This window comes from Miscanthus floridulus, chromosome 17 (genome assembly GCF_019320115.1).
Source record: "Miscanthus floridulus cultivar M001 chromosome 17, ASM1932011v1, whole genome shotgun sequence".
In the NCBI taxonomy this organism is placed as follows: Eukaryota; Viridiplantae; Streptophyta; class Magnoliopsida; order Poales; family Poaceae; genus Miscanthus; species Miscanthus floridulus.
The window spans coordinates 80562116-80573898 of NC_089596.1; the positions used below are offsets into that span (position 1 = coordinate 80562116).

At 52.0% G+C, this 11783-nt stretch overlaps 1 pseudogene; it reads left to right on the top strand.

The window, feature by feature from the left end:
* The first annotated feature begins 4059 nt into the window (after positions 1–4059).
* On the top strand, positions 4060–4190 carry LOC136519260 (small nucleolar RNA Z247; annotated as a pseudogene).
* Positions 4191–11783: the final 7593 nt, after the last annotated feature.

Sequence of the window (11783 nt, forward strand, 5' to 3'; positions counted from 1 at the left end):
GGAAGAGAAGCGGGCTACTCGGAGGAACTCTAGGAAGGTAGCCTCCTCCAGCCGCAGTTGCGATGGCAAGCGCCGCGGCAAGGCTTCTTCGGAGAAGAAGAAGCAGGTCGACCTCGATGCCTATTGGCGCTGTGGGAAGATGGGCCATTGGGCACGGGAGTGCCCAAATCACAAGCAGGAGAAGAAGGCTGAGGCTCATCTAGCGCAAGCTAATGATGATGATGAGGCCACTATCCTGATGGCGATGTTCTGTGCGCTGCATGACATCGAGGCCGAGGAGAGGGAAGAAGCGATGACGGTGGAAGGACCTAGGAAGGCCCTAAAGACTGTCAACCTCGACGGACCACGTGCCCAAGTCCACCTCGGACATGTGGGTGCCGACTAGGAGTAGCGGTCGTATCTGGACTCTGGTGCCAGCAACCACATAACGCGCTCCAAGGCATCCTTCTCCGAGCTCAACGACGATGTTACCGGTACGGTGAAGTTTGGTGATGGCTCAAAGGTGGCTATCCAAGGGCGTGGCACCATCATCTTCAGGCACCAGAACGGGGAGCACCACGCGCTAACGGATGTATGTTACATCCTGCAGCTGCGTTCTAGCATCATCAGCATTGGTCAGCGGAATGAGCGCGGTAGCGAGGTACTGATCAAGGACGGAGTCCTTAGGATCAGGGACCAGGAGCAGCGACTTCTTGCCAAGGTGAAGAGGTCCCTAAACCGGTTGTACCTGCTCGACCTGAAGGTAGAGCAACTTGTGTGCCTAGCGGCAAGGCACACCGAGGAACCATGGATGTGGCATGCCTGGTTCGGACATCTCAGTTTTGACGCGCTTGGTCAGCTGGAGAAGATGGTTTGAGGGCTACCCCACATCAAGCATGGAGGCGAGCTGTGTGACAGCTGCCTGGCCGGGAAGCAGAGGAGGCTATCATTCCCAAAGGAGGCCAAGTATCGCGCAAAGGACGCTCTCGAGCTCATCCACGGCGACCTATGCGGGCCGATCACGCCAGCTACAAACGGTGGTCGGCGGTACTTCCTCCTGCTCATGGATGATTGCAGTCGCTACATGTGGCTGCAACTCCTGATGAGCAAGGACAAAGCGGTGGCAGTGATCAAGAAGTTCAAGATGCACACGGAGGCCGAGAGTGGCAAGAAGCTCCGCATGCTGAGGACTGATCGCGGCGGCGAATTCACTTCTGTGGAGTTTGCTGCGTACTGCGTGAATTAGGGTGTGGTGCGACACCACACCGTGTCGTAATCGCCACAACAGAATGGCGTGGTGGAGAGGTGGAACCAGACGGTGGTCGGCATGGCCCGATCCATGATGAAGGCCAAAGGCATGCCGGTAAGGTTCTGGGGTGAGGCAGTGACCACAGCGGTGTTCATCCTCAACCGCGCTCCGACCAAGGCCCTGACGGGCAAGACGCTATTCGAAGCTTGGTATGGGCGCAAGCCGAGCATGTCCTTCCTCTGGACATTCGGCTGCATCGGCCACGTCAGGAAGATGAAGCCGAACCTCACCAAGCTGGAGGACAGGAGCACACCCATAGTGTTCTTGGGCTACGTGAAGGGTTCCAAGGTGTAATGGCTCTATGACCCACGTGGAGACAAGGTGCTTGTCTCGCGCGACGTCGTGTTCGATGAGAAGGCGGCTTGGGACTGGACCAGTACGAGCACGGAGGAAGCTGGTGGCTTCACCAGCACCTTTGTCGTCGATCACCGGGTCATGCACGGTGATGGAGATGCTAGGGAAGATGTGCCAAGCACTCCAGGAGGGGTGCCGAGCGCTCCAGCGGTAGAGCCGAGCACTCCTAGGGCGGTGCCGAGCACTTCGGAAGGGATGCCGAGCACTCAGGGAGGAGTGTCGAGCACTCCTACAGGGATGCCGAGCACGCCAGGAGTAGCGCCAGGAGGTTCTATAGTGGTGGCGACCACTCTAGGATAGGTGCCGAGCACTCCCATGGCGGAGCCAAGAGGTCTTGCAGTGGTACCGACCACTCTAAGACTAAGGCTGAGTGCTCCTACAGTTGTCCAGAAGTAGTACTGAGCACTACAACTGGGGTGCCGAGCACTCTAGGTGTTGTGCCGAGCACTCCGGCGGAACAGGGAACTCCATCGATGCCAATTGAGTTTGCCTCACCTCCAAGTGACATCACTGAGTTCGTGGATGCCTTCCACGAAGGTGAGGAGGTGCGGTTCTCCAGGCTGGACGACATCATCGGTGGCATAGGACCCTTAGGACTGGCTAGTCGGCTGCTAAATGACGCAGAGCTGCTGCTCATCAGTGTAGAGGAACCACCCACGTTCGCACTGGCTGAGCGAGACAGAAACTGGCGATGAGCAATGCTAGAGGAGATAAAGGCGGTCGAGGAAAACGAGACATGGCAGCTCATCGATCCACCTCCAGGATGTTGTCTGATTAGATTAAAGTGGGTGTACAAGGTCAAGCGGGATGAGCTCGGTGCCATTGTCAAGCACAAGGCGCGCCTCGTCGCCCGAGGCTTTGTTCAGTGCGAGGGCATAGACTTTGAGAAGGTCTTTGCACCAGTAGCGCGCTTGGAGTCGGTCCGTTTGCTACTAGCTTTGGAAGCTGCAGAGGATCGATTTGCGGCATGGCTGAGTGTAAGCCATGCATGACTCCGATGAAGGAGCGGCTGAAGCTGACGAAGGCCAGCACTACGGCGAAGGTGGATGCAACACTCTACCGGAGCATCATCGGTGATCTACGCTACCTAGTCCACACAAGGTGGTGGCGCTATCTACGTGCGAGGCAGAGTACGTAGCGGCGACCACATCGGCGTGCCAAGTTGTATGGCTACGCTAGCTGCTGGGCGAGCTGACCGACGTGGAAGCTCACCCATAGCACTGATGGTGGATAGCCAACCCGCCATCGCCCTCGTGAAGAATCCAGTTCTGCACGACCGGAGCAAACACATCGACGTGAAGTTCCACTTCCTCATGGACTGTGTCGATGGAGGGCAGATCGTCATCGAGTTCGTCGAAACTGGTCGGCAACTCGCAGACGTCCTCACCAAGCCGCTCGGACGTCTTTGACTCACGGAGCTGAAGGAGATAATCAGCATGGAGGGGGTACAAGGGATAGCAGTAGGTTTAGTGGAAGAATTGTTAGAATAAACTACTGCTTTCTTGTGTGAACACACAGCAAGGGAAGGTGGCGCCGAAAAGGCCCCCTGCTGTGGTATTGTAGTCGCTGCAGAGGCAGGCGTCGAATGGCTCACCTATCGTACTGTAGCCACATGCAGGGACATATGCAGAAGTCAGTCCTGCTGTGTTATCTAGTTACTGTTACAGCATGTGCACTGTACTAGGACTAGATAGATAGAGTTGTATAAATAGACTATCACGACAACTCAGTAAAGAGAGTTTAGATTTACCATCTCCCATACAGGGCTTCGGCCAACGTTGGTGTCCTGTACTATGTGTGTATGCTCTGTTCTCTCTCTTCTTCAACCTCGAGCCAGTGGGTGTGGTCGGACAGCCTCGGTTGTGCTCGACTGTGGTCGACAAGACTAATGAGTGGTCGACTCACCTGAGCCGGTGATCCTGTGGGCTAACATGCTGCTCTCTCGCTAAACTTCATTCCCCTGAGTGAAAAACTCTATAGGAACAACCATCAGATGTGGCGCGCCCAGGTGTTCTTGGCACTACGGGGTGCCCAACTCATCGGCTACATCAGCCCGATGACACAACCCACACCGTCGTTCCTTCCTCCACCGAAGGGCGACGACAAGAAGAATACTCCACCCACGCCCAATCCTGACTTTGAGGTCTGGATGGCTGAAGATCAACAGGTCCTCAACTACCTGCTATCTTCTCTCTCCGCGGCATCCTCTCTTAGTTTGCGTCTGCGGAGACAGTGGCTGCAGCATGGGCTGCCATTGAAGGAATGTCGCCATTGAAGGAATGTTTGTCTCAATCTAGGGCGTGTGCGTCATCAGCACCCGTATGGCCCTTGCCATGGCGTCTAAGGGGGCGTCATCCATCAGTGAATACTTCACCAAGATGAAGGCGCAGGCAGTTGAGATGGCATATGCTAGCAGGAAACTTGAAGGTGAGGGGCTGTTGTCTTACATCCTCACCGGGCTAGACCTCGAGTTCAATCCGGTTGTCTTCGTTGTTGCTGCACGGGTGGAACCCATCTCGGTGGGTGAGCTGTACACACAGCTTTGAGCAACGTATGGCTTTACGGCGGCAGGTCTTCATCCCCCGTCTGTTGACCGTAGGATACGCAACCTAGAAACGGCTGTTTAAGTTGTCTCTTAAAATTCATTTACATATTTCAGTCATTTGCTACCTTACTTTATTTGTTTAACGCATTTATTACCTTATCTTGCATTTATTACCTTCATGCATTTATTATCTTATCTTTCATTATTACCTTATCATGCATTTATTATCTTTCTCTTATTATCATTACCATCTTGCATTTGTTATCTTTTATTACACCTTACTACAAATATCACAACATGCATTTTATCCGCATGTCATTTATTATCATTATTCCACCAGTATTATCTCCTTTTCATCCTTATTATGCATATTTTATTTCATATTATCCTCACTTTTGTCACTTTATCATTCATATCATTATCCTTGTATTCATCCTTTATCATTTATATCATGATCTGTTAATCATCTCCTGCATCTCTTTATGTTCTTGTTGACCTACCGCAAGAGTACCGTTCCCTACTGCCCTCCCCGTACTGTGGAGTTCCCTCTGATGGGAAATGTCGACCACTACTACTTCACTCGCCGCCAGCGCCTTGATGGTACTAACCTCCAGCAGGGAGGACAGGCGAACTGTCAGGCACTAGTGGTTCAGCAGCAGGCTGGGAACCGGGCTAGGCGCTAGGTGCCCCACCAGGGAGCTGCAGGAGACCCTGATGATGATGGTGATGAAGGCGTTGGAGGACATGGGAATCCACACCATGCTCAGGATGGAGGAGAGTGCTTCTTCCACCGCCAGCTTGTGGACCTTCTTCACCAGTAGTTCGGCCACAGGATGTACACTGTGGAGTACCGAAGTGAGCACTGGAGCCGCCCTACTGGAGGATCTGCGCTCATGTTGGAAGGCCTAACTCCGTCCTGCGTGCTCTTCGAGTGGTGTCCATCCATGAAGCCCCTGCTCCTAGGTCTACTCAGATGGCGGGCATCAGTGATGAGTCTTGTGTTAGGTTGGTACACCACTGACTCACGTAGCTAAGCGACGTACTAACGTTCTAGACGTGGTACTTATTTATTACACATAAGGGGGCATCTCCTAATCAGCCCTACTACGACCACTAGCAGCTCCATAACGCAGGTCTTCACGGGGCGAAGAGATAGCCGACCACTGAGGTGGTGGTGGTGGTGCCAGTCCTGTTAGCTGAGCCTCCAACTCAGTGATCCTCCTCCTATCTTCCTCCTGCGGTTGGCGCAGCTGCTTGATCTCCATGAGAGAAGCATTCAGCTCCAACACTGCTAACAACCGCACTGTAGGGGCCATCCTGTTACTCTACTCTCCTGCTGTAGAAGCAATCCTTGCTGCAAGCTCTCCACGGTGCCTGCGAGGGTAGTAGCGGTTCTGATCCTGGCTGATGAGGTGGAAGAAGTGGTCACGGTAGGCGAAGAACTCCTGACGAGCTGCATCACTGATGCCCACCATCTAAGTAGACCTAGGAGCAAGGGCTTCATGGACGGACACCACTCGAAGAGCACGCAGGACGGGGTTAGGCCTTCCAACATGAGCGCAGATCCTCCAGTAGGGCGAGTAGATGGGGTGGCTCTAGTGCTCACTCCGGTACTCCACAACGTACATCCTGTGGTCGAACTGCTGGTGAAGAAGGTCCACAAGCTGGTGGTGGAAGAAGCACTCTCCTCCATCATGGGTGCAGATCGTCACAATCCACCCACCCTGAGCATGGTGTGGATTACCATGTCCTCCAGCACCTTCATCACCATCATCATCAGGGTCTCCTTCAGCTCCCTGGTGGGGCGCCTGGCGCCTAGCCTGGTTCCATGCCTGCTGCTAAACCACCAGTGCCTGGCAGTTCACATGTCCTCCCTGCTGGAGGTTAGTACCATCATCAAGGCACTGGCAGCGAGAGAAGTTGTAGTGGTCGACGTTTCCTATCAGAGGGAACTCCACAGTATAGGGAGGGCAGTAGGGAACGGTACTCTTGCGGTAGGTCAACAAGTTGCGAACCATCTAATGATATGAATAAGAACATAAAGAGATGCAGGAGATGATTAATAGATCATGATATAAATGATAAAGGATGAATATGAGGATAATGATATGAATGATAAAATGACAAAAGTGAGAATAATATGAAATAAAATATGCATAATAAGGACGAAAATGAGATAATACTGGTGAAATAATGATAATAAATGACATGAGGATAAAATGCATGTTGTGATATTTGTAGTAAGGTGTAATAAAAGATAACAAATGCAGGATAATAAATGCAAGATGGTAATGATAATAAGCGCGAGATAATAAATGCATGATAAGGTAATAATGAAAGATATAAGATAATAAATGCATGAAGGTAATAAATGCAAGATAAGGTAATAATAAATGCGATAAACAAATAAAGTAAGGTAGCAAAGGGCTGAAATACGTAAAGGAATTATAAGAGACAACTTAAATGGCCGTTTCTAACTAGGCTGTGTGTCCTATGGTCAACACGGCTTTGGTACCATGTTGATAGGGTGTACAGCTCACCCACCGAGATAGGTTCCACCTGTCGGTACGAAAAGTAACCAACACGTAAATATTTGTATTTTTGTTGTACGTTGTGATAGGATGTGGCCTAGCACTTGATGACATAGGATTTATACTAGTTCAGGCAACGTGTCCTATGTCCAATTTCAGTCGGTCGATAACTTTATTCCTGAGCCCAGGTGCTCGAAGTTTGCTGTGGGGTTAAAAACGAGTGGGAATAAGATGGGGGTGTTAGAGGTCCGGTCGGACTCTGGACCGAAGGGCCAAGAGTGACAGAAGCTCCTACGTGCGCTAAGTATTGGAACGTATACTCTGTGTAGCTTTAGAGTTCTAGAGCTATGGAGCTGTTCGAGTACTCAGAATGTCTAAAGCTTAGCAGAGAGCGAGTCGGAATGATCTGTCTTTTGTTGAAAGAGAGCACATCCCCTTTTATAGATGAAGGGGACGGCCTTACTAGTTTATGAGAGAGAGAGTGTGTGTGCCCTAGTCTTGTTGCCCACGCCATCGGGTACAAGATAGTTTGTCGACGCCCACAATACTGTTGACGCCTAGATGCATGTGGCAGGCTCCATCGTGTTCTTCTGGTATGGCAAATGTCGGCGCCTACCATACTGTAGGACAAATGTTGGCGCCTACAACATTGTTTGTGTTTTGACATATCTAGAAGGCTGCAAATTACCCTTCTGGCATGGCCTGACAGTACTGTCTTACAAGTGTGCATGGTACGGTCCTCGGTATTACGGTTGACTTGAGCGCCTTACCTTATCTGCTCCGCCAAATTTCTAGGGTCCTCACCGAGCGGGCGTCCCCGGCCGATCGTTCCCAGTTGGCTCCGACCGCACCGGTCGGAGAAGAGCCGTAAGCAGAGGTTCGGTGTATCCCCGGTCGGGAGAGGCGGGTCGGAGTCAGAAGCGAGCGTCCTTCCCTCCTTGGCCAGGCCTTCCGGTCGGAGAGGCGGGTCGGAGTCAGAAGCGAGCGCCGTCCCCTTCTTGGCCAGGCCTTTCGGTCAGAGAGGCAGGTTAGAGTCAGAAGCGAGCGTCGTCCCCTCCTTGGCTAGGCCTTCCGGTCGGAGACTGGATCGCTTTTCTGGCCTATCGTTAGATATCTGGGCCGGCCTAGGAGTTACGTGTCGTTCATAATGCCGTGTGCTGGGCCGAGCTTTTGCTGGAAAATGGGCCCATTAGGGACCCTAGGTTTATGAACCCGACAGGAGCCCCCGAGCCCCCGAGGGATTCAAGTAGAATCGTCTAGAGGATTTTTTTTTGTTTTGCCAGCAAGTGCGCGCGAGCGCACCCGGTGGGTGTAGCCCCCGAGCCCTCGGGCGATTTGGGTAGAATCATATGGGGGATTTTCAACTTGCCAGTGGGTTCGCATGGGCGCACCCAGTGGGTGTAGCCCCCGAGCCCATGGGTGATTTGGGTAGAATCATCTGGGGGATTTTTCGACTTGTCAGCGGGTGCGCGCGAGCGCACCCGGTGGGTGTGGCCCCCGAGCCCGCGTCCGACTGGTGAGTTGGTTCGAGGCTGAGTATCTTGGTACTCTTTTCTAGGGCCGTAGACTCCTGTGTTTCTGCCGTTCGGGGTGTTTCGCTCGTGTTTGTCTCGCCCACGACCTACGCGGTCGGTTGATTTCCTGAGTCAGCATCGGGCGACCTGAGCCCCTGAGACCCATTGGATTCAGTAGGGGTTGGTCTAGTTCCGTACATTACCCCATCCATGGTTTCCGCAACTAGAGGGGCTAAGCTAACGTTGCTTGCCTCAATGGCTCGAGTGATGCGCTCGGTGAGCTCACTAACGGGCGCATTCGAGCGGAATCTGGGTCCATCGTTCATAACGGGGTCGGCATAGCCCTCATGTGGCATTCCACTACTCCTTAACCCACCTCCCAGCAGATGCCTGGGTCGTTTCGGAGACCGACTTAGGTGGCCCGCTGGCCTCCCCTCGATGGAGATTCTGTGGGCATGGCTCGAGATTAGGATCGAACAAGAAGGTCAAGATGAACCTGTCTGCTTCTGAGCATACTGGGCGAAGGCTGTTGGGCTCATCTATATTTTTTTCTCCTGGCTCTGTTTGACGTGAGGCGGCCTCGAGCCCTCCACGGGCCAGCCTTCAAACCCCGATCGGTCGTTGCTCATGTTTAATGAGGCAACTACCGCTTCGTGACGCAACATGAAGCGTTGTGATGCATTAATTGCATATGCGATGCTTTGGATTTATGGGATGAATGAATGATTGTATGAATGAATGTGTGAATGCATGTATGAGAATGGATGAATGAATGATCATGCATCAGAAAATAAAGAAAGATGGTCTGGTAAAGTTACCTTGATGATTCGAGTGACGGGTTTGAGGAGCTCTTATCGGATATGTCTAAATGGGATCCATGTTCGTCATTCATGACAGAGTTGGCGTAGCCTGCTTGGGGCATCCAACTGCCCCTTACCTATCTCTCGGCAGCCGCCTGAGCCGTCTGATCGACTTAGGTAGCCCGTTGGTCTCTCCTCAACGGAGATCCTATCGGTGGGCCCTTCCAAACCCTACCTGGGAAGGAGGAGGGTCGTTTGCATGCGGTTGCGCCTTGTTTCCGGTGCCTGGGTTGTGGTAGTGGTGGGCCCAACCCAGGCCACATCCCGCTTTAACCGGGTGATGTTTCGTTGGGCAGGGTGCATCCTATCAGTCAGGACGCATCCCATCGCATGCCTATTCGCATTTAAATAGGCGAAGGGAGAGGGTTTTGTCCCATTCCTTCGCCTTTCTCCATCTGTCGCCTTTCCTCCTCCTTCCTTCTTGCCAAGTGCGTTCGTGCGCCGTGGTGGTTTCTGAGAGAGAGAGGGTAAAGCGAGGGAGAGGAGAACTCATAGATTTGTTCGTGAATCCAGAACGCGATGTCGAACTAGAGGCCATACAATGTAGATGAGGTGGTGCTGGCCGCCTTCGCCGAGAAGGGGCTGCTCTCGCTGAAGGAGGTGGCACACTGGAGGGTTCCTGCGGCGGGGGAGGCTGTTCCATGACCTTGGTTCAACAAGGTTGTCTTCTTCCTCGCCTTCCACAAGCACGTGCTAGGATATCCCATGCACTGGTTCTTGCACGGGCTCCTCAACGAGTGGGGCCTGGAGCTGAAGCACCTCAATCCAACTAGGGTGTTGCATGTTGCTGGCTTAGTCACCGTCTATGAGTCCTTCCTCGGGATGGAGCCGCATGTGGATCTATTTCGGTGGATCTTCACCGGGCGAGCCCTGTTAGAGGGGAAGCCACCCAGGACCACGCCGGTTGGGGGCTTCACCTTGAAGAAGAAGCCGAGGCTTCACCTTGAAGAGTATATCCACCTAGCAAACATTCTCTATGCCCGACCCCCTCTCACGTTAAGATCTAGATGCAAGGGTTGTAGAAACGAACGCTGAGTAAAACTGGTTGGACTGCAAGAAACCTATGCCTCAATGGCTATGGCATTTTTGCTCACCAGCGTGATCAGAGTTTGTTCACCCGCACCTCGAGCTTTACAAGCTTGATGATGGAAAGGGTCGGAATGCATTAACCTTTTTTTACGAAGAGGGGAGATGGGCTAAAAATTTGTTTGGCCATAACGAAATTTAAGAGCTTGTTCACTTGTTGTGAGTTCGTCGCCTGGCTTATCTGCCTAACTAAAATTCTTAGGGAGGATGATCTCATCCTCTATCTCCCTAGGAAAGTCCTATGCCAGTGGGTCACCCAAATCGATCGGACGGCCCGGGCCATTGTCGAGAGATGGGTAAGGAGCAGTAGGATGCCCCATGCGAGTTATGCTGACTTTGTCATGAACGATGAACCTAGATTCCACTCTAACATATTCGATAAGAGCTCTTCGAACCCATCACTCGAGCCATCATGGTAAGTCCTATGCCAGCGGGCACCCAAGTCGATCGGATGGCTCGGGCCGCTGCTGAGAGATGGGTCATCTTTAAGTGACACCCAACCCTAGAAATGGCAAGGGGTCGGGCCTCATCGGGGGCTAGCAAGAGTGTCTATTTAGTACACATTCTCTATGTCCGACCCTTTCTCACGCTAAAACCTAGTGGCAAGGTGTGCAGAAGCAAATGCTGAGTCAAAGTAGTTGAACCGCAAGAAACCTACGCCCCAGTGGCTACGACATTTTTGCACACCAGCATGATCAGAGTTTTTGTCCCCGCACCCCGAGCTTTAGCCTCCGCCTACCCAGGAAGGGTTTGGAGGGGCCCACCGGTGGAATCTCCATCGAGGAGAGGCCAACAGGTCACCTAAGTCGATCCGATGGCTTAGGCCGCTGCCGAGAGACAGGTCATCTTTAAGTGACACCCGACCCTAGTGAAAGGTCCTTGTGTGGTTTTGATAATTGAGTGACAACCTAGGTGGACTAATTATGTTTATGTGAGATACACAGGTGATTAGTCCATAGGTATATGTGTGTGAGCAACATATGCCATGAAGGTGAAAATGGCGTAGAGATGTTGCAAAGCTCACACATGTGATGATGAAGGAGCTCATTGCACATGAGACATGACATTAAGTCATGTGATCAAGGTGGAGAAGATCAAGACAAGACTTAGCTTGATGGACTAGTTGCAAGCGTGAAGGGCAAGTTGGAGGCTTTGGAGCGATGGACCGCGTGGCGGTGAAGCTTGAGCAAGACTTTGCGCCGATGGACGAAGGCAACGGTGAAAAGCAAGTGAAGTCAAGATTGATGAACCAATATGATCACGTGATGATATGAAGTGGATCATGTCATTGTTGATCGTGTTGGTGCATGTGTTGCATCGACATTGGAGAAGATGGAATGGAATGCGCAAGGCAAAGGTATAACCTAGGGCATTTCATTTCACCGGTCATAGGTGTGTAGAGAAGTTGATGACCGGGTTTAGGATAGATGGCCGTACTATCAAGAGGGGCAAACTTGTTTGCATATCGGTCATCTATTGCCACTCGAGTGATCTAACTTTGCATCATCGCTAGGATTTAGTGGTGTGGCAAGTTGAGTGGCTAATCCTTTGGAAAATAATTGTGAAAATGCTAACACACATACACATGGTGGTGTACACTTGGTG